General features: G+C 41.7%; 1 protein-coding gene across 3 annotated transcripts in view; it reads left to right on the forward strand.

The window, feature by feature from the left end:
- The window catches only part of LOC126469917 (ras-related protein Rab-3), an 853612-nt gene that overhangs the window by 35027 nt on the left and 795194 nt on the right, over positions 1-23391 (forward strand). The gene's annotated exons all lie outside the window — the stretch shown is intronic.

Consider the following 23391-nt stretch of genomic DNA (forward strand, 5'->3'; position numbering starts at 1 on the left):
ATCAAACGTACTGGCCAGGGAAACAGCCGAAAACGATATGTATCGATTGTGGTTAGGACATTACTATCGACATGCGGTGTTGCGTTATCTTGTTGAAATATAACGTCGTCACACCTCGAAAATACAGCACAGCCACCGGTCTTAACATGTCAGAAATGTAGCGGCTGCTGTCTGAATTACCGGCTATGCGAACCACAGTTGAACACATTGACTACCCAATGACACTCCATTCCCTCACGCTATGCGCTGCGTCTTTATAACGAAGGTAACCAATCTGGCAGCATTTTCGTCGCACTCTGTGTGTCGTACAGCAAACAAGAGCATTTGCTAAATCACGGTACGTGACGTGGCTGTACGATACTGCATAGACGAGTGCATCGATTCCTTCCAACACGAGTCTTGTGGAGCCACTGGGATTCCGAATGGCGGTGAGTATGGCCCTTATGAACCCATAATTTCTATATTCGCATGATAGTCTGAGATCCAGACCAACAGCAGTAGCAATATCATTGAACGAGAAACCGCAGTCTTCGTAGGCCACAATCCTACCGCTGTACAATTGTATAGACGTTTCTCCATCTCATACGTGGCGTAATACTCTCTTCTTACAAATATGAAACGTACAAACGCAATTTCTGAATGAATAACACTCTGTGTAGTCCTTCCTTATATACAGAATATAGATGGCGTTACTGTTAATTGCTTTGTGCGGTTACACTGAAATGATAATCGTTTGGATATCCAAACATATAGTATGTATTGTGCCAGTTTGACGTTTACTGAGCAGTGTCTTCATGATATTGAAATTTTAATCGCTAGCTGCATACTTGAACGCCATGTCCTCCACTAGGTTCTTCTTTTCTCAACTTCCGTATCTATTCTTTAGATGCCCCTCCCTCCCTCCCTCAAAGATGTGATGCCGTGTTAGGTTTGGGTGCGGAGGTCCACAGTTTGTTACTGTCCTCTCCCCTGCCAAATGCAGCTTGCTGTCACCCCACTTATAACCTGCCACAGATGCCTAGACTTTAATGATATTAACAATAAAATATCTAAAATGTCTTAATATAATAGCAGGAATTTGTTTACATCGGTGGTTAGTGCATCGCTTTAACATAGCCTCTAAGAAAATGCAGTTTAGAGTAATACAGAGTGTAGCAGGTATAAGTGTAGATGTTTCTATTGGTAACTGAGGATGGTGTACTGGAGATTAAATCAGTATTTACTTCATTTGCAGACTAGTAATTATAGCTATTAGGAGTAGTATGTTTTTAGGTTCGTCAGTACCTCCAAGTACATGTGGGAAGAGGAAGATATTAATGCTTATTTTCCATTGGGCAGCAGGTCAGATGTTGAAGTGTGGACACTTGGAAGCAAAATGGTTAGTCTCCACTAACAGGTGTTTTCCATTGAGTGGTGCAGTTCTTGTTATGCAGAAAACGTCAAGTTTGTGGGAAGACTGTTCAACACAAAAAAGACGTTCACACTGATGTTTGTACGTATAAAGGTACCACATATAAAAATAACTGCACTTATATCCATTACACCTTGTATATCATGGAAAAACATTTGTCCAAAACGTTAGAAATAAATGTGTCATGCCAATGACTTAGGAACAAACTCTCTTCATTTTGACAACTTTATAATTAACAGAACATGACATCACAGTGTGTCAGTACCACAGACCAGTGTACTAAGGCTATGCGCGCTTTTAAGTCTTATGAATGCTGTTTCTTTCATTCGTTTCCACCTACATTTAGCACATTTTGTTATTCTTTCTTAGCGGTCCGTCATTACCTTCCTTTCTTGACTTATTAACTTTGCTGGGGCTTCTTGATTCTGCTAGTAGATTATGCTGCTCAGGCAACGTACTTATACACATAGGCTGCCACTGGAGAGTATTTTGTATTAAAAAGAGACTTTTAGTCTTCATGCTACTTTTTTGTGCCAAAATTAGCTGAGAAATTTTGGATTCTATATATTTAAAAGTTCTTTAGGGGCACTTATTGTCAAATGTTCTTTGCCTACATCCTGTAAACTTGCTTTCAGCAATTTTTATCTTTCTCCCTAGTTAACAATCGTAATATGCTACAGACACTACAACTACATATCTTTCATATCCTTTCTTAACAGCCACAGATTACACTTTCTCATAGCATTACTTAACCTCCTTATTCCCAACTTATTTTTTTGTGGTGCAGGTTGTGCAACTTAAGACAGTGCATTGTAATGAGGTGGTTTCACCCTCCTTGTAAAAACTACCGTAAATATTTGCACTGTAAACGTGTTTTAACATCTGCGAACACCACCAATTAAATAATAAAAATTATATAGATATTTTATGATTTTAATATTTTAAAATTGTGCTTATATGTTATATAAATGCTCTTGGGTAGAGAGTACCATTGACTGACAAACTATAATCGTTAACCTCCCGCTAATTTAAGTTGCATTAAACAAACAGTAATGAGGCCTGGTTTTACCGAGTTTGTCATTGTTTCTCTGCACATTTGTACTGCTCTTAAAGGTCAGCCCCAAATAATCGGATTACTATAACACACAATAAAAGAAATAGCTTTATATATCCACCCATGAATGGCATTCAGTTATCTTGGATTTTATTTCTGTAGCTAGCTTTCTTATCCATCGTCTAAACCTGAGATGGAGAATACTCCTCATACTATTTTCACGTTCCATCTTTCCTATTCTGTTTGCAGATAGTACATAGGAACAACTGCTTTCGATAATCCTACCTATAAGCTCGTATTCTTCGATACTTCTCTGTAGATTGTTCGTGATGTGCGACGCCTCTCTTGCAGCGTATGCCAATGAAGTTTAACGAGCATCGCCACGACTCTAGCGCTTACTGCAAAAATCGCGAGAAAACGTGCATCTCTTCTTTTGATGTTTGCGATCTCTTCTACTAATCCTAAATAATATGGCATTGCGTGCAGAAGCCAACCTTGACCTCGACCTAGAGGCTACTCTCGGAAACCTCACGAATTTGCGCTTGTTATAGTCTGCTGACATCTTGATCAGCATTTCCGTATCTCCAAGGCCATACCAGGAACCATGACATCAGGATCACTGCATCCAGTGATGTGTCAAGGCCATGGAGTGGGAGAGAGGGAGGGGGAGAGGGAGCAGGGGCATAGAAAGGGGAAGGGGGGAGGGGGGAGCCCTCTTCCGCTCACCTGCCCCTGCACCCGGCAGGCAGTTGCATGCAGCGCAGTGGTCAAGCTGAGATCTGGTGACATCATGACAATAAGTTAACATATAATGCCAAATATGTATCTTAATTACCTAAAATAAAGAAAATTTTGCCAACTATGTTTACATTACTGACTTACAAAAATTTGTTTAAGGACTGGTCTACAGGCCACATAGGCAAAATTCATATGAAGCTACATATTGTTCGCCATGGAATATCGTAATGAGTAGGTTGCCTATTTCTTTGTATATAATTAAAAATCACCATTCATAAAATATAAATAATGAATTAAGAACATATAGTACTGAACATGCCGGCCGGAGTGGCCTTGCAGTTCTAGGCGCTACAGTCTGGAACCGAGCGACCGCTACGGTCGCAGGTTCGAATCCTGCCTCGGGAATGGATGTGTGTGATGTCCTTAGGTTAGTTAGGTTTAATTAGTTCTAAGTTCTAGGCGATTGATGACCTCAGAAGTTAAGTCGCATAGTGCTCAGAGCCATTTGAACCATTTTTGAGTACTGAACATGATTTTTACCGTAAATAATATCTTGAAAACCTATTAAATGGGAAATTAAATCACATCCTGTTTTACATTTCAGTTGCTTACTGTCACAACAGATGGCTCCACTGTAGCATTCTTTGTAGCATGAGTTGTTCTCACTGCCACTCTTGGATGGCGCCTCTGTAGAAAAGAGCCTAGTTCGTTCTTTGTTCCAAGAGTTGTTCACACTGTCACACGTAGGTGGCTCCAATTTGGAAAAAGTGCATTGCAGTGGTAAAAACGATAAATGTTCGTTTTACAAGGTGTACAAATTGGCTTCCGCAGTTTTTTCCCCAACATTTGAGGCTTTAGTGAAACAAATTGGTCACAGTTGTATCATTCAAAGTATTTTCCATCGCTGGCCACTACTTTCTCCAACCTTTAGGGCAGCGTACGAAGCCCGCGTCGAAAAAATTGTTCAACTTTTGAAGCGATCCACGAATCTATCCAATTTGTGACTTCTTCATGAGATCGGAAGTGTTGGTCAGCCAGGCCATGCTCCATTGATCTAAACAGGTGATAGTCAGAGGGAGCAATGTCTGGAGAATACGGTGGGTGTGGTAGGACTTCCCAATTTAACGTTTCGAAGTACGTTTTCAATTGGTTCAAATGGCCTGAGCACTATGGGACTTAACATCTGAGGTCATCAGTCCCCTAGAACTTAGAACTACTTAAACCTAACTAACCTAAGGACAAGACACCCATCCATGCCCGGAGCAGGATTCGAACCTGCGACCGTAGCGGTCGCGCGGTTCCAGACTGTAGCGCCTAGAACCGCTCGGCCACCCAGGCCGGCAAGTACGTTTTGACATCTTTTGCAACGTGGGGTCGAGCGTTGTCATGCTGCAAAATCACTTTATCGTGCCTCTCGCTGTATTGTAGCCATTTGTCTTTTAATGCTCGGCTCATACGCATTAATTGCATTCGGTAACGAGCACCTGTGATTGTTTCACTTGGTTTTAACACCTCATAGTGCACGATGCCTAGCTGTTCCCACCAAATGCGGGGCATGTTCTTGGAGCCGTGAATATTCGGTTTGGTCATTGACGTGGAAGTATGGCCGGGATATCCCCATGATTTTTTGCCTTTAGGGATTATCGTAATGAACCCATTTTTAGTCCCCGATCACAATGCGATGTAGAAATCCCTTCCGTTTTTGCCTCTGAAGCAACTGTTCACAAACACTCAAACACCGTTCAACGTCTCTTGGTTTCAGCTCACACGGGACCCAAGTTCCTTCTTTCTCAATCATGCCCATAGCCTTGAGACCTTTTGAAATGGCTTGCTGTGTCACTCCCACTAATCGTGCCAATTCTTCTTGAGTTTGACGCGAGTCTTCACTCAGCAATGTCTCCAATTCTGCATCTTCGAAAACATTTTCTCTTCCACAACCATGCCGGTCTACGAAATTAAAATCACCGTTCTTGAAGCGTTGAAACCACTCACGACACGTTCTTTCACTAATAGCGTCCTTACCATAAGTACTTGAGAGCATTCGATGAGACTAAGCTGCTGTTTTCTTCATATTGAAACGAAACAGTAACACCTCCCGCAAATGACGAGAATTAGGCTCGTAAACTGATCCAATCAAGAACAACTTTATGATGCAGACACAAACTGACTAATGTTTGAATGAGGTTATGTTGACCGAGGTCCAAAGCTAACTGCCTGACGTCTGCGATCTGTTTCTTTCGATCGCTACTTACCGTTGTCGCCACCTTTCGGCAATCGGCGGAAGCAAATTTGTACACCTTGTATGTTTGTAGAACGCTTTGCTAAAGACACAAGAGTCGTAAAAGATGAATGATACCTGGCAAGTGTCACAATATTCTAAAACACCTGCAAAAATGTGTCTATAATGCAAAGAAAGTGCAAGTTATTTTCCAGTACGCACATAGCCGCCAAATTAGCATCCAAAATTGTAAAGTATGTACTCCAGTCCTAGTTCTCCATGGGTAATAACAGTTGACTTTGTACACGATAGACCGATGGAATCGATGTAATTAAACTGTCCTGACCACGCTGATAACTGCATAAAAAATGTGTGTTAGCTTAAATACTACGCTAAGCAGGTAGGCACACAAGGTCTATTCTTGATGTAAGTCACAATAAACACTCAAATAAATATTCGCACGTTTATATTGTTCTCAAGCACCATTTTGGGCGGGACACGGATAGTGCATCATGTTATTCATTAGAAAAAATATAATTGATGATATTGCTTGCTAATTATGGCTATTATTGTAAATGATGCAGGGTGGGGTTCGTTGCAGGCGTTGCAGGAAGGGGGAGAGGCGAGGTTAGGACACTGTTTAAGGAAGTGGGAAGCTTTACAAGGGGGGTAGGTGGGGATTTCTTGCACTTTTGGGTGAGGAGGTCTCGTTGTGCTGGAGACAGTGCCGGCAGCGGTAGGATTGAGGAGGGGAACTGGACAGATCAACGGGGTGGCGGCCGTTGAAAATCAAGGCTCCCTGTGTGAGGACGTGATCGATGGAGGAGACAGACTCAGTTAAGATACGCATGAGGAAGGTAGGGACAGCGGATTTCCAGGGCAGGGTGAGTGTTCAGTTCAGTCAACACCTCTGCCTCCGTGCTTACAGGGCTGAGTTTTGTGATCACGGCAGTGAGGGTTGGCGAACGACGAAGGGGTGGGGGCTGAAAAGGAGAGGAAAATGTAAGGAAAGGGGTGAGGGGTGCATGGTGGGGATAAAGGGATGAGGAGGAGATAGAAGGGGAGGAGACTGAGTAGAGTAGAGGACCCCCAGACTCCGATGATATAGTTGCTGAACAGTTCAGAGAAAATTTGAGTCTCGTAACAAATAAATACCCCACTCATACGGTTATGGTTGGTGGGGACTTTAACCTTCCCTCGATATGTTGGCAAAAGTACTTGTTCAAAACCGGTGGTAGGCAGAAAACATCTTGCCCTAAATGCTTTCTCCGAAAATTATTTCGAGCAGTTAGTCCACGAACCCACGCGAATTGTAAATGGTTGCGAAAACACACTTGACCTCTTAGCCACAAACAATCCAGAGCTGATAGAGAGCATCATGACTGATACAGGGATTAGTGATCACAAGGTCGTTGTAGCTAGGCTCAATACCGTTTCTTCCAAATCCACCAGAAACAAACGCAAAATAATTTTATTTAAAAAAGCGGATAAAGTGTCACTAGAAGCCTTCCTAAGAGACAATCTCCATTCCTTCAGAACTGACTATGCAAATGTAGACGAGATGTGGCTCAAATTCAAAGATATAGTAGCAACAGCAATTGAGAGATTCATACCTCATAAATTGGTAAGAGATGGAACTGATCCCTCGTGGTACACAAAACAGGTCCGAACGCTGTTGCAGAGGCAACGGAAAAAGCATGCGAAGTTCAGAAGAACGCGAAATCCCGAAGAGTGCCTAAAATTTACAGACGCGCGAAATTTGGCACGGACTTCAATGCGAGATGCCTTTAATAGGTTCCACAACGAAACATTGTCTCGAAATTTGGTAGAAAATCCGAAGAAATTCTGGTCGTATGTAAAGTACACAAGCGGCAAGACGCAGTCAATACCTTCGCTGCGCAGTGCCGATGGTACTGTTACCGACGACTGTGCCGCTAAAGCGGAGTTATTGGACGCAGTTTTCCGGAATTCCTTCACCAGGGAAGACGAATGAAATATTCCAGAATTTGAAACACGAACAGCTGCTGGCATGAGTTTCTTGGCTGGCCTTTTGTTTATTAATATAAACTGTTAAATAGGCATGCTTTTCCAGTTTGGTGTAAGTTTTTCCTGTTTACTCGTTTTATATTTGTTCATTGTCCAACTTTTTACTTTCTACATTGCATTACCACCTCACTGTCAAAGATGCCATTTACTGTGTGTTAGTGCTTCAGTCTAGGTGTGTAACCGCTTATCCAGTGTCATTTACTAACATGTAACTTCTTTGGCGATAGTAGTCAGTAAATGTCTGATGATGGCCTTGTGAGCCGAAAATCGTCTAACACAATAAATTAATACTGTAGAACAAAAGCAAACTAGCGCTTTTAATTTATTGTATGGAGAGATGGTGGACTGCCTTGTGCTGGCTGTTGCATTTGCATGTATTTGTGCGAACCATGACAGGCAGCTGAAACAAAGACTCGCTGAGTAGCAGGGCCAACCAGCCTCATGGCAAGGCCAACTCATGTCGCTTAAAGTGCAGATGTGTGTAGCTTTGTCTCATAGGACTGGACTATGTAGTTATTATTGAGCATACTGGAGTAATTCTCTCTCGTCAGGAATTGTAACCGCTGGAAGCTCTAGTAGGAAAGTCAGCAGTCAACCTTCGTTGACAGATCAGGAGGGGTTGTACTGTTCTTCAGTAATATACAGGGTGACACACTTCAAACTTGCGCCAGAAATATTGCGGAAATGGAAAGTGCTATTAATGGTTGGTTTTCACACAATGGATTGGTAATAATTGGTAGTAACGGGCTCATATTGTTAGCCAGTCAACAAATTGTAATAATACATAGAAAGTGTATTTTTGTGCAAACATATACTTTTTTAAATGTCTATTGACATTAATAAACTAAAATTAGAGTAAATTAGAATGTCAGTGGTGTTTGTTGCAGGATTCTTACGTGATTCGTTTACGAGATATCGTATTTTGAAAAGTTCCCAAACCGAGAGTTGTTCAGTACCAGTGGTAGCACAAACTAAAGAACGACATAAGTCCATACGCTAGTTATACGGATTCTGACCAGTAACGAGAAAATTGACCACCACTGGTTGCGTTTAAAATGGCCACTGGCAGTGGCAGTACACGCTTCCTTGTAGATAGTGTCTTTCATCTTTCCCCACAGAAAAAGTCTAGAGGCGTCAAATCCAAGGGACAGGCTGGCCAAGGTACAAGTCCAGTGCGTCCAATTGAATGATTTGGGAACAATTCGTGAAGACATGCTGTAGTTCTTCATGTACTATGGGTTGAACAACACATGTTCATGCCCAGGTTTCTCCTAGTCTGCAGAGGAAAGTCGTCTAGCATCTGTGGAAAATTGTGTGTTCACTTGTGCACGTTCAGTGTTCCATCTATGGAGAACGGTCCTTTGAGCTGAAGGTTCACTGCCCCACACCACACTTCCATTGACACTGACGCTCCACTTGATGAAGCCAACAGGGACTGTCAGCAGACCAATAGTGCATGTTTCGGCAGTTTATCTGCCCATGGTTGGTACTGTGGCTTCATCACTAAACAATATACATGATACATCTGGAGTACCCTGTCTTAATGCCCATGTACAGAAGTTAACACGATTCTTATAAACATTCCCATGCAGCTCCTGATTTAGAGAGGTATGACAAGGATGGAATATGTGTCGATGGAGAATGCGTAGAACACTTGCCTGACGTGCCACTTCTTCGTGTGTTTGTGAGGGAGCTGAGATGTGGATCAACTGCAACAGTAGCAAGAACGTTAATTTCCTGCTCATATGTTGTCAGTTGTTTCCTTCTGTTATGAGTTCTGTGTATTACACCACCACTTTCACATAACTGGTTGAAGAGGTTGATAAATAATTTCCAAGATGGTTGACATCTCTTGGGATGTTTTGCTGCATACACCATACAAGAACGAACTGCATTCTTTGTACGCTCTCCACACTCCATGAGCATGTCGGCTTTTTCTACGTTGGTAAATACCATTGTCAACTCATCATCTGCTGCTTGGGCTGTCAGAGAGTAACTGACTAACAAGTCACAGTGCACTCAAGGAACACGAAATCCCATCATAAGCAAACATGATAACATCGTTCCTAGCAACTACGCAGGTTGAGTGCCACAAACAAGGGCCGATGTGGAAACTTTTGAAAGTACGATATCTCATAAAAAATGGTTCAAATGGCTCTGAGCACTATGGGACTTAACATGTGAGGTCATCAGTCCCCTAGACTTAGAACTACTTAAACCTAACTAACCTAAGGACAGCACACACATCCATGCCCGAGGCAGGATTCGAACCTGCGACCGCAGCAGCAGAGCGGTTCCGGACTGAAGCGCCTAGAACCGCTCGGCCACAACGGCAAGCCGATATCTCATAAACGATTCGCATTAGACCCCTGCAACAAACACGACTGACATACTAATTTGCTCTACTTTTAGTTTGTTAATGTCAGTAGGCATTGTTCCACTTAAAATTGTATGTTTGCACAGAAAACACACATTCTAGGAATTATTACAATCTGTGTATTGGCTAACAATATGATCACCTGATTACAAATTCATTCTGTGAAAACCGCACATAAACAGCACTTTCCGTTTCCGCAATATTTGAGGTTCGTGTTTTAATTGATTTACCCTGTATACTATAGTGGAAATTTTCACGTCTGTATCACTTATTGAAATGCAGCTCATCTTAATATAAGAAAGACCTCTACGAAAATTCGAGCAAAAATAAACTTTTATTATATAAGATTTTGCACGCTTTGTAAGCATAGTGAGGCATCAAATAAATGAAACAGCTAACGCTAAACGCCTAATGGTTAACGCCTAAGGCCTAACACAAGACAGTCATTTAAGCACACCATTGCGTGGCACCTTGCATTGCTATAAATACTGATCAAAAGTCGCAACCCATACAGTATTTAACTAATAAATAACATAAAGACGTCATGACTATTTTTTTATATAAGCAGACCTACATCATATCGCTTTTTGCTACGACTTTTGTTGATCGTTTTTCTTTTCAAATACCCCTACATTTCCATTCTAAGCTATATGTACACACATGATTTTAAACGACTAACGAGTAGCATAGTGGTATATTTTAACAAAATACACCAATAACACACCCTAAAACAAGTAGTACAGCGCCATAATTTAGTTAAACATTAAAACTGTAAGACGCAGACAGACACTAGATGGCTATTAGATAATATATTTTTTAATCCGACACTTACACTGTGTGATCAAAAGTATCCAGACATCTGGCTGAAAATGACTTAAAAGTTCTTGGCGTCCTCCATTGGTAATGCTGGAATTCAATATGGTGTTGACCCACCCTTAGCCTCGATGGCAGCTTCCACTCTCGCAGGCATATGTCCAATCGGGTGAAACATCTACATCTACAGCTACATCTACATTTACATGACTACTCTGCAATTCACATTTAAGTGCTTGGTAGAGGGTTCATCGAACCACAATCATACTATCTCTCTACCATTCCACTCCCGAACAGCGCGCGGGAAAAACGAACACCAAAGCCTTTCTGTTCGAGCTCTGATTTCTCTTGTTTTATTTTGATGATCATTTCTACCTACGTAGGGTGGGCTCAACAAAATATTTTCGCATTCGGAAGAGAAAGTTGGTGACTGAAATTTCGTAAATAGATCTCGCCGCGACTAAAAACGTCTTTGCTGTAATGACTCCCATCCCAACTCGCGTATAATATCTGCCACACTCTCTCCCCTATTACGTGATAATACAAAACGAGCTGCCCTTTTTTGCACCCTTTCGATGTCCTCCGTCAATCCGACCTGGTAAGGATCCCACACCGCGCAGCAATATTCTAACAGAGGACGAACGAGTGTAGTGTAAGCTGTCTCCTTAGTGGACTTGTTGCATCTTCTAAGTGTCCTGCCAATGAAACGCAACCTTTGGCTCGCCTTCCCCACAATATTATCTATGTGGTCTTTCCAGCTGAAGTTGTTCGTAATTTTAACACCCAGGTATTTAGTTGAATTGACAGCCTTGAGAATTGTACTATTTATCGAGTAATCGAATTCCAACGGATTTCTTTTGGAACTCATGTGGATCACCTCACACTTTTCGTTATTTAGCGTCAACTGCCACCTGCCACACCATACAGCAATCTTTTCTAAAGGTTTCTTGGGGAATGGCAGGCCATTCTTCACGGAGTGCTGCACTGAGGAGAGGTACCGATGTCGGTAGGTGAGGCCTGGCACGAAGTCGGCGTTCCAAAACATCCCAAAGGTGTTTTATAGGGTTCAGGTCAGGGCTCTGTGCAGGCCAGTCCATTACAGGTATGTCCGGCCATGCATTGTGAACAGATGCTCGATCGTGCTGGAAGACGCAATCGCCATCCACGAATTGCTGTCCACCAGTGGGAAGCAAGAAGGTGCTTAAAACATCGATGTAGGCCTGTGCTGTGGTAGTGCCACGCGAAACACGAGGGGTGCAAGCCCCCTCCATGAAAAACACAACCGCACCATAACACCTCCGCCTCCGAATTTTGCTGTTGGTACTACACACACTTTCAGATGACGTTCACCGGTCATAGGTGTAAAGCAGGCAGGGAAGCAAGGGATCCGATGTCACTCACTGGCAGGTAGAGCCACCAATGGAACTTCATGTTAACGATCACATGATCAATGTATTAAGATTTGAGATATAGACGCAGGCGCCTATTTGCAACATATTTGTATACCACAGCACCTATACAGTCTGTAGTTTTCTCGACGAGTATGAAGGTGAAGGTGCTTTGACACCCATATACACGAATAACTAATGTAATAGCCTCTCACCAGGTCAACACATTAATGACCTGTGGCAGCAGACGACCGACGCGAGTGCTTTCGCTGGCAGCACGACGTCGCCTGCAGCGCACTCTCCTGGGCTCGTCACCGTATTGGTTGGACCCTAGACCACTGGAAAACCGTTGTCTGGTCAGATGAGTCCCGATTTCAGTTGGTAAGAACTGATGATAGGGTTCGACTGCGGTGCAGGCCCCACGAAGCCAAGGACCCAGGTTATCAAAAAGGCTCTGTGGAAGCTGCTGGTGGCTCCATAATGGTGTGGGCTGTGTTTGCATGGAATGGAATGGGTCTCCTTGTCCAACTGAACCGACAGTTGACTGGAAATGGCTATGTTCGGCTACTTGAAGACCACTGGCAGCCATTCTAGGACCTCACGTTGCCAAACAACAATAGAATTTTTATTGATATTTTTATGTTTGCAGTTGGTTTGAAGAACATTCTGGACAGTTCAAGGGAATGAGTTGGACACCCAGATCGCCCGTCATGAATTCCATCAAACTTTGATGGGACATAACCGAGAGGTCAGTTCGTGCACAAAATCCTGCACCGCCAACACTTTCGCAATTATGGATGGCTATAGATGGGATTTCACAAGGCATGGCCTACACCTCAATAGGAAAGGGAAGGGTAAACTGGCAGGGTTGTTACTGAAATCCATAAGGGGGGACACTTTTTTAGACTAATATCAGTGTCCAGTGAGAAGTTCAGGCAGGCAGGTACTAAAGAGGTCCAAAACTCACAAAATTCTCACAACAGGAAAGTAAATAATAATGTTACCATATTTAATCAAAATATTGGTGGATTAAAGAAAAAAGTAGATTCTCACAAAAGTAAAGTAAAAAATAATGTTACAATTTTTCACAAAAATATCCCGGGATTCAAGAGTAAAGTAGATGAGCTCCTGGTTTGTCTAGATGACATTGAATCTTATAATGTAATAGATATACTATGCCTGTCTGAGCATCACATGGTGTCTGATAAGGAAAAGGTAAATATCAGTGGTTATAAACTAGCTGCACATATCAATAGAGAGAATAAGGTGAAAGGAGGAGTTGCCATATATGTCAGAAGTTATCACTGTGTAGAAAGCTTAGATACAAAAAAGTTTTGTCTAGAACAAGATATAGAAGCATGTGCCTGTAAACTTAAACTGAAGGAGGTCTCTTTTATAATTGTAACAGTATATAGCCCCCTTCAGGAAACTTTAGTTTATTCCTGGAAAACTTGGCTGCCTTGTTGTGCTATCTGTCAGATAGAGGAAAACAAATTATTATTTGTGGGGACTTCAATGTTGGTTCACTGAAAGAGTGTGATAGGAAGAGTGACCTGGAAGTGTTGCTCGGTTCTTTCAATTTGACATATGTCATTAATTTTCCTACTTGGGTAGTAAAGGACAGCAGCACCTAGATAGATAACACTTTTATAGACCAAGATAGGTTAAAAAACATAAATTCTTATCTTGTTGAGAATGGCCTTTCTGATCATGATGCACAGCTAGTTACAGTACATGACATAGCTCCCCTCAGTAATTGAAAACCACCCTCCAAATTTGTGTGTTCAATTAATGACTCAACAATTAGAAATTTCAGAGAAAATCTGCAGCAGTTAGACTGGGATGAGGTGTACAATGAACCTGATGCTAATTTAAAATATAACTTATTTCATGACACACTTGTAAGAGAATTTGAAAACTGTTTCCCCAAGAAAGTAGTTAAATCTAATTATAAGAAACCATGCAAAAAACCTTGGCTTACTGAAGGATTAAAAAAATCTTGTAACCACAAAATGGAACTGTATCTAGCAACAAGAAAGAGTAATGACCCAGAAACAGCCGAATATTATAAAAGCTACTGTGCTACATTAAGAAAGGTTATTAAAAAGTCCAGAAGTATGTGCATCATGTCTCAGATTAATACCTCTGATAACAAAATCAAAACAATTTGGAATATTATTACAAGGGAGACAGGGCAACCAAGAGTACAGGATGATGGCATCACCATCAAAGCGAATGGAAACTTGATAAACAACAAGCCGGAAGTCGTTAACGTTTTGAATAATCATTTTTTTAATGTTGTAGAGAAAATAGGATCTAAATGTTCATTAGAAGAAGCAAGGCTGTTAATGGAAGAGGCCTTACCCACATCATCTGATACAATTGAAATTCCACCCATCTCTCCTCCTGAAATTAGGAAGATACTAAACTCTCTCAAGAATAAAAGCTCACAAGGAATTGATGCCATTTCCACTCGGGTAATAAAAGCTTGTTCCCAAGAAATAAGTGGGATTCTGAGCCACATATGTAATAGCCCTCTGAAGCAGGGTATTTTCCCAGATAGACTAAAGTATGCCATTGTTAAACCACTGCATAAAAAAGGGAATACGTCTGATATCAACAACTACCGCCCAATCTCTCTTCTGACTGCCTTATCCAAATTTCTTGAAAAAGTAATGTATTGTAGAGTAGCTTCACACCTTTGTAAAAATAAAGTTTTAACAAAATGTCAGATGGTTTCCAGAAGGGTTTTTTGACGGAAAATGCTTTATATACTTTCACTAATGAAATATTAAATGCTCTGAGAAACCAGAAGTCACTTGTCGTGATTTTTTGTGATCTATCAAAGGCTTTTGACTGTGTAAATCATGGAATACTTCTAGATAAGCTCAAGTACTGTGGCATGAATGGGACAGTGCTCAAATGGTTTAAATCATATCTAACTGGAGGAGTGCAGAAAGTTGAAGTAAGCAGTTCACATAATATGCAAAAAAACGGGTGATTTCTCAAACTGGGGAACAATCAAGAATGGGGTGCCGCAAGGTTCGGTCTTGGGTCCTCTGTTGTTCTTAATATATAATAATGACTTGCCATTCTATATTCACGAAGATGCAAAGCTGATACTTTTTGCTGATGATACAAGTATAGCTATCACACCCAACAGACAAGAATTAACTGGTGAAATTGTAAATGATATTTTTTAGAAAATCATTTAGTGGTTGTCTTCAAACTGGCTCTCATTAAACTTTGACAAAACATAATATATACAGTTCCACACAGTAAATGGAATGACACCATTAATAAATATAGACTTCGATCAGAAATCGGTAGCTAAGGTAGAATATTCAAAATTTCTAGGTGTATGCATTGATGAGGGGTTGAACTGGAAAAACACACTGAGGATCTGCTTAAATGTTTGAGTGCAGCTACTTATGCTATTTGGGTCATTGCAAATTTTGGCGATATACATCTTAGTAAATTATCTTACCACGCCTATTTTCATTCTCTGCTTTCGTATGGCATCATATTCTAGGGTAATTCATCATTGAGTAAAAGCGTGTGCATTGCACAAAAGCGTGTAATCAGAATAATTGCTGGAGCTCATCCAAGATCATCCTGCAGACACTTATTTAAAGAGCTAGAGATCTTCATTGTAGCCTCAAAACATATATACTCACTTATGAAATTTGTTATTAACAATGAAGTGGACTGACAAGGCAGCCAGTCCACAGTGACGGGTAGCCGATAGAAAGGCACGCGTACACACTCACGCCGACGGGCGTCAATTCTGGAACAGGATAACTACTGAATGGTAGCAAGAAAAGTACGTAGCTGCTTTATACTTAACTTTATTATTTGATGACTACAGCATTCTTCTTGAGACATTTATACTATAACTCTCAAAGTAGGTAAGGCTAATGGCGCCTTGCTAGGTCGTAGCCATGGACTTAGCAGAAGGCTATTCTAACTGTCTCTCGGCAAATGAGAGGAAGGCTTCGTCCGTATGGTCGCTAGCAATCTCCTCGTACAACTGGGGCGAGTGCTATATCGTCTCTCGAGACCTGCCTTGTGGTGGCGCTAGGTCTGCGATCACACAGTGGCGACACGCGGGTCCGACATGTACTAAATGGACCGCGGCCGATTTAAGCTACCACCTAGCAAGTGTGGTGTCTGGCGGTGACACCACAAACAATCTGAACGAATTCAAAAGTAATAGCAGTGTACATGGCTACAACACTAGGAGAAAGGTTAAATCTAACTTTGGCTCAGAAGGCGGTAAATTATGCTGCCACAAAAGTCTTTGGTCATTTACCGAATAACATCAAAAGTCTGAGAGATAGCCATACAGCATTTAAAAGGAAATTAAAAGAATTTCTTAATGGCAACTCCTTCTACTCATTAGATGAATTTTTGGATATAGTAAATGGATAATTTCTTCAACCCCCCCAAAAATAAAATAAAATAAAATAAATAAATATTAAGTGTCATGTATGTTTTGTGTAATGTAATATCTTGTATAGACACTTTTTATTAACCTGACACGTTACACATCATTACGAAATGTCGTATTCATGATCTATGGAACAAGTACTACTCTAATCTAATCTTCAAATTTTGGAATAAATTCGCCCTAAGGTCTATGGTTTTGGTGACAGTATGTCCGGCATAGTCTTCCTAATTCTCGCATATAGCATGCTACTGGATTACTAGATAGATGGTAGGCTATTCCTTTTTGTAATATTCCTTCTAACCATAATTTGGAAATAAACTGAGGACCATTCTCAGATAGAACTCTCCTTGGTATTCCTATCTCATTAAAGTATTCCAATATTTTACGGAAAACTGCTTTAGCTGTGGGTTTCCTGATTGGATACAGTTTAGTAAATTTTGAAAATACATCTGAAATAACTAGTATGTAAGTGAAATTTCCAGTGGTTTTAGGTAGGGGCCCATATAGGTCCACAGACAGTAGCTCCGTGTTATCTAATGGTTTGAGACTCTGCGTAGCATCTCTGTTGGTATTGTTGGCCACTTTAGCCCTTTGACAAACGTCACATGACTTTAAACGTTCTGTAACCTTTTTCAAAGCCTTACTCCCAGTTTTGACAACACTTGCAATTTTCTCTTGGCACTGCTTCCCCCCCCCCCCTCTCCCCCCAAAATGTCCATATGCTGTATGAAAGTAATCAATAATTCTATTTCAAACTGTGATAGTCAACAGACTTGCCTTTTCTAATAAACAGTACCCCTTTAAATGTTTTGTACATTTTTGGTATTTGTGGACAATCATTACTGTCAAATTTGGCCTTCATTGATTTCCACACTCCATGTTCGGTTTGCAATCTCCTAATATTTTTACATATATTGGCTATTCTTTTGCTACTACCTACTTCTTTTAAGTACATCATTTTAAAAGTTCCATCCTCATTGGTTTCTAAATTGATCTGTTGATTGCCTTTAGGTAGCCTTGACAGTGCATCAGCAATTTGGTTTCTTGTTCCTTTCACATACAATATTTCATAATCGTATAGCTGTAAATATAAAGGCCAACAGGATAGTCTCTGGTTCAACGGCCTGCAAAAATGTTAGTTTTATGGTCATTATGTACAATAATTTTGTGCTCCCATAAATAATTATTAAATTTCTTCAATCCCCAAATTATAAATAACGCCTCCTTTCCTGAAATAGTATAATTTCGTTCATATTTTGTTAATGTCCTGCTTGCGGAGGAAATGGTTTTGTGAACAATTTCCCCTTCAGATTCCACATCCTAAAAGACTTCTACTCCAGTTCCATACCTGCTGCTATCTGTGCTCATGTGGAATAGCGATGACAAGTCAGGATGATGTAATATGTTATCTGTAAGTAATTCCCTTTTTATTTCTTCAAAATCTCTTTGGCATTGAGCTGTCCAAACGAATATACTATTCTTTGGTAACAAATTGTTTAAATCTTGACTATTAAAAGATTTTCCTTTTACAAATTTTCTATAAAACCCACATAATCCGAAATAAACTTTTAACTGTTTCCTGTTCTTTGGAGGGGGACATCTTTCGATAGCTTTTAGCTTCTCAGCGTCATTCTGTATCCCTTCTGTGGTAATAATATGTCCCAAAAATTTGATTTCTTTTCTCACTACTTCACATTTCTTAAGCTTCAGTGTCATTCCTCCTTTCTCTAATGCAACAAATACCTATTCCAATAAACCGCAATATTCCCTCCATTCTTGAGTAGCTGTCAACAAATCGTCCACATAAATTGTGAGTCTACAGATCGATGCCCTTCCTAACACCCAATCCAAAGCACGTATGAACACAGAAATTGATGTATTTAAACCAAATGGTACCACCTTGTAATGATAACACTTGCCAGCAAAAAGGAAAGCTGTATATTTTCTTGAATCGGCATCTAACGCGATCTACCAGTACCCAGCCATCAGGTCTAAGCTGGATAAATATTTGATATCATAGAACCTCTGCAACATTTCACCTAGTGACTCAGGACAATCTATTTCCCTCTTCACTGTCTTGTTTAAAATCCTGGCATCAGTTAACTCTTACACCGCTGTCCTTCTTACTTACAGTAATCAGTGGATTATTGTATTCACTGTTGCCACGCTCTATAACTCCCCATTCAAGCATCTTGTCAATTTCGGCTCAAACGGCCCGTTTTTTCGCTGTTGGTACCGGATATGGGTGAATGAAAAACGGTTTATGTGGCAGAATTTCCATGTGATACTCAAAATCTATCACTCTACCAGTAGTATCTGAAAACGTGCTGTAATTTTGATCCAATATTTTTAGTAACTCGTTTTTCTGCACTGGATTCAAATATGGTATGTCAGTGACAATTTTACGAAATTCTTCTAACATCTGGTCCAAACTTTTGATGCTTCTTACGTGATAAGCTTCAAACACTTCTGAGAATCCTTCAGTATTAGTATCTATCTCCATCATCATAGATTGAAATTCTTTATCAAGATCTTCATCGGTTTCTTCGAACTCTGTGTTCACAGTACCTTCCTCACTCATCAAACTAACAATTTCATTTACGCAGTTGATGATTACCTGTTGTTTCTGTAGCCAATCTAAGCCCATAATTATTTCGGTGCTAAGTTCCGAAATCACCAGAAAATACTGAGTAAAAGGACGAACCTTTATTACAAATTCTATCAAAATTTGGGTCTTAATCGGTTTGCTTTCTCTTCCAATCGCGCCCACTATTCTGATTCCCTGTATTGTCATTACGACTTTTACTGGCTTGTCTTTAACGTATTCGTAGAAACATTGAGACATCGCACTAATCTAGGAACCAATGTGCAACAATGCTCTAATTTTGTAACTATAAACCTCAATCGTGATTATGGTTTGTTTCATCACTTTCACTTCCTTGTCCTCTTGTTTCTCCGCAATAAGTCTTGGTCTACCATTACGTCTCCCCATAAAATGATATTTATTTCTTTACATTCTAAGTAGAGTGGTTCTTCCTTCTTGCCAATTGAAGTATCCTTTATGATCTTTAATTTTTGCTGTTTACTAATCATTTCTTCCGGTGTTTCTTTTTTCTTAGGATCTGTTATGTCTTTCGGATCCTGTTTGAGATTACTGCTTCTTCACAGGTCTCGTCATTTACAGATTTTCTTTCCTCTTGACTAACTTATTTTTCCTTTTTACTGTCCAATTTCGGCAACTTTTCACATGAAATATCCTCATTCTCTGGTATTCTCATTTCTATCAGACAGAGTTTTTTCAGTAAGCTTTGTTTCCTCCGATTCTGAATCGCTAGATTGATTGGTTTCTTCATTTTTATTCAAGCGTCTTTGCTATCACTATCGGCTTCTAACATGAAAGCCCTTTTAATTTCTATGAGAACTCTAGATCACTTGTCACGTAATTCATGCATTTCTGTACTCGTTCTATAGTAACGAGTTCCTCCTGTTTATCTTTTGTAGCAGGCAGATTGTTTTTCTCTGTTGGTAGTTCGTCTTCATCAGAACTGCCTTCCTTATCGTCCATGACGTCATCAGCTTGCATTTCATAAACTTTATAATCTTTGTGGATTTCTATGAATCACACAAATTCGTATTCCTTCAAATCAGGCTTGTAAATAACAGAAACTGTATCCGCAGATTCGTTGTCACGGAATGATTCTTCAGCAACGTGTAAATCTGCATCTCCTACTTTGTGCATGCTTACTACCTCTTCATTTTCCCTAACATTAGCGACACGCATCCTCTGCGCAGTGCTTTTGGTTCAATTGTATTGGCAGCTCACGTACTCTGCTTGGCTTCAGACATTAAACCTTTCCCCTTTACCTCCTTTCCGGTCGTAGTAACGCGCTGTCTTCCTGTTAGTTACACTTCTTTATACCGTCATACAGATTACTCATCTGTGTACGCCAATTATCAACTCCATTCAAACACTCCTCCATCTCAGTTACTGCATGTTGTCGGACCGTAGCCTCTGAATTGGTTACAGGGGGCGATGCCCCCTCTAGTGGCTTACTCACAGCCTCAGCTGATTGCCCTGTGACGTCACTCTCCGTCTGCACTGCTATAGAATTAATTCTTGTTACAGCACTCTGCCACAGCGGCTTGTTAGTGCATGAAATACGTCCGTTGCTAGGCGACCGTGATTTACCTGCAGTACCATCTGTCAAGGCAGGTCTAGTGCCCGACCTCTCATCTGCACCGTACTGCAGCATATCGAAGCTTCTCTGTCTATGTCGAGAATATTTCTTGCGTTGGGCCTCCTGTATCTTGTTCCTGAGTCAGTCCGACCCTCAACGTTTGCGTTATTTACACTCCTGGAAATGGAAAAAAGAACACATTGACACCGGTGTGTCAGACCCACCATACTTGCTCCGGACACTGCGAGAGGGCTGTACAAGCAATGATCACACGCACGGCACAGCGGACACATCAGGAACCGCGGTGTTGGCCGTCGAATGGCGCTAGCTGCGCAGCATTTGTGCACCGCCGCCGTCAGTGTCAGCCAGTTTGCCGTGGCATACGGAGCTCCATCGCAGTCTTTAACACTGGTAGCATGCCGCGACAGCGTGGACGTGAACCGTATGTGCAGTTGACGGACTTTGAGCGAGGGCGTATAGTGGGCATGCGGGAGGCCGGGTGGACGTAACGCCGAATTGCTCAACACGTGGGGCGTGAGGCCTCCACAGTACATCGATGTTGTCACCGGTGGTCGGCGGAAGGTGCACGTGCCCGTCGACCTGGGACCGGACCGCAGCGACGCATGGATGCACGCCAAGACCGTAGGATCCTACGCAGTGCCGTAGGGGACCGCACCGCCACTTCCCAGCAAATTAGGGACACTGTTGCTCCTGGGGTATCGGCAAGGACCATTCGCAACCGTCTCCATGAAGCTGGGCTACTGTCCCGCACACCGTTAGGCCGTCTTCCGCTCACGCCCCAACATCTGAAACGTCCCCTTTGAACAATTATACAAGACTGTGCTTAAACTGACACACAATATTTTGTTAGCGCAACGCAATCTGACTTTCAAAATTCCCTACAAAAGAATGGCCCTGACTAACATTAAACTATACCTTTCACAAATCACTTACCTCACAAAAATCTTCGCTGCTCAAGCTACTGCAATACAGCGAGCGCCACTACTGCCAGCTAAATAAAAGATTCAAACTATGGAAGGCACTAACTACTGATAGGGATAGTTAGCAAATGAAAGATATTAATAGAGAACAAACAATGTATTTACCTTGATATCATCATATATAAATATAGCAGTTCATGACAAATTTCAAAACTCCGCCATCTCTCTGCCCACATCCACCACTGCTGGCGGCTCACCTCCAACTGCGCAACGCTACGCGCTGTTCACATCCAGCTGCCGCTGCCCAACACTACAATGGCAGACAACAATGCAAACTAGACACAGACTGCACACAGCACAGCCAGTGATTTTCATATTGAGCGCTACGTAACGTTGCCAATAAGAAATGATTTTCATATTGAGCGCTACGTAACGTTGCCAATAAGAAAACATAAACAGCCTACTTACATAGAGAAAACATAAACAGCCTACTTACACATCGTGCAGCCCGCCTCCAGTGGTGTCGCGACAGGCGTGAATGGAGGGACGAATGGAGACGTGTCGTCTTCAGCGATGAGAGTCGCTTCTGCCTTGGTGCCAATGATGGTCGTATGGGTGTTTGGCGCCGTGCAGCTGAGCGCCACAATCAGGACTGCATACGACCGAGGCACACAGGGCCAACACCCGGCATCATGGTGTGGGGAGCGATCTCCTACACTGGCCGTACACCATTGGTGATCGTCGAGGGGACACTGAATAGTGCACGGTACATCCAAACCGTCATCGAACTCATCGTTCTACCATTCCTAGACCGGCAAGGGAACTTGCTGTTCCAACAGGACAATGCACGTCCGCATGTATCCCGTGCCACCCAACGTGCTCTAGAAGGTGTAAGTCAACTACCCTGGCCAGCAAGATCTCCGGATCTGTCCCCCATTGAGCATGTTTGGGACTGGATGAAGCGTCATCTCACGCGGTCTGCACGTCCAGCACGAACGCTGGTCCAACTGAGGCGCCAGGTGGAAATGGCATGGCAAGCCGTTCCACAGGACTACATCCAGCATCTCTACGATCGTCTCCATGGGAGAATAGCAGCCTGCATTGCTGCGAAAGGTGGATATACACTGTACTAGTGCCGACATTGTGCATGCTCTGTTGCCTGCGTCTATGTGCCTGTGGTTCTGTCAGTGTGATCATGTGATGTATCTGACCCCAGGAATGTGTCAATAAAGTTTCCCCTTCCTGGGACAATGAATTCACGGTGTTCTTATTTCAATTTCCAGAAGTGTAGTTTAACTCCTCTCTATGCGAGTTATTTCGCGGCCTATGTCCTCTTCCGCGATGTTTAGAGGAAAATCTTCCTCTGGCTCTTCCTCTTTGAACAGTATTAACGTTATTCTGGTTATCATTCTCCTCACCATTGCTGTTATTCCAATCATTCCTTTCATTCCGGCAGTTATTATTCTGACGGAAATTGTTATCTGGCCAGTGATCTTCGTCAATCACTTTTCCTAAAAATGCAGAAAAATAAGGTGGTCACTGCCTACATAGCTCTTGGAATCCTCTGGTAATTTCTTCCAGAGTTCCCATACGATTTCGGAATCACTCCATCGATTCCTTAAGTGAGCCAATCTCCTATACCATGATTCACAAAATTCTTTCATGTTCATTCGGCCTTTACCTTCGAACATTCACACCATTGTAAACTCACAGCAGAGGCTATTTTGTATCTGCTGGGACCAATACTCATCCAAGAACGACTGTCTAAATTCACTGA

This window comes from Schistocerca serialis, chromosome 3 (assembly GCF_023864345.2).
Source record: "Schistocerca serialis cubense isolate TAMUIC-IGC-003099 chromosome 3, iqSchSeri2.2, whole genome shotgun sequence".
Classification (NCBI taxonomy): domain Eukaryota; kingdom Metazoa; phylum Arthropoda; class Insecta; order Orthoptera; family Acrididae; genus Schistocerca; species Schistocerca serialis.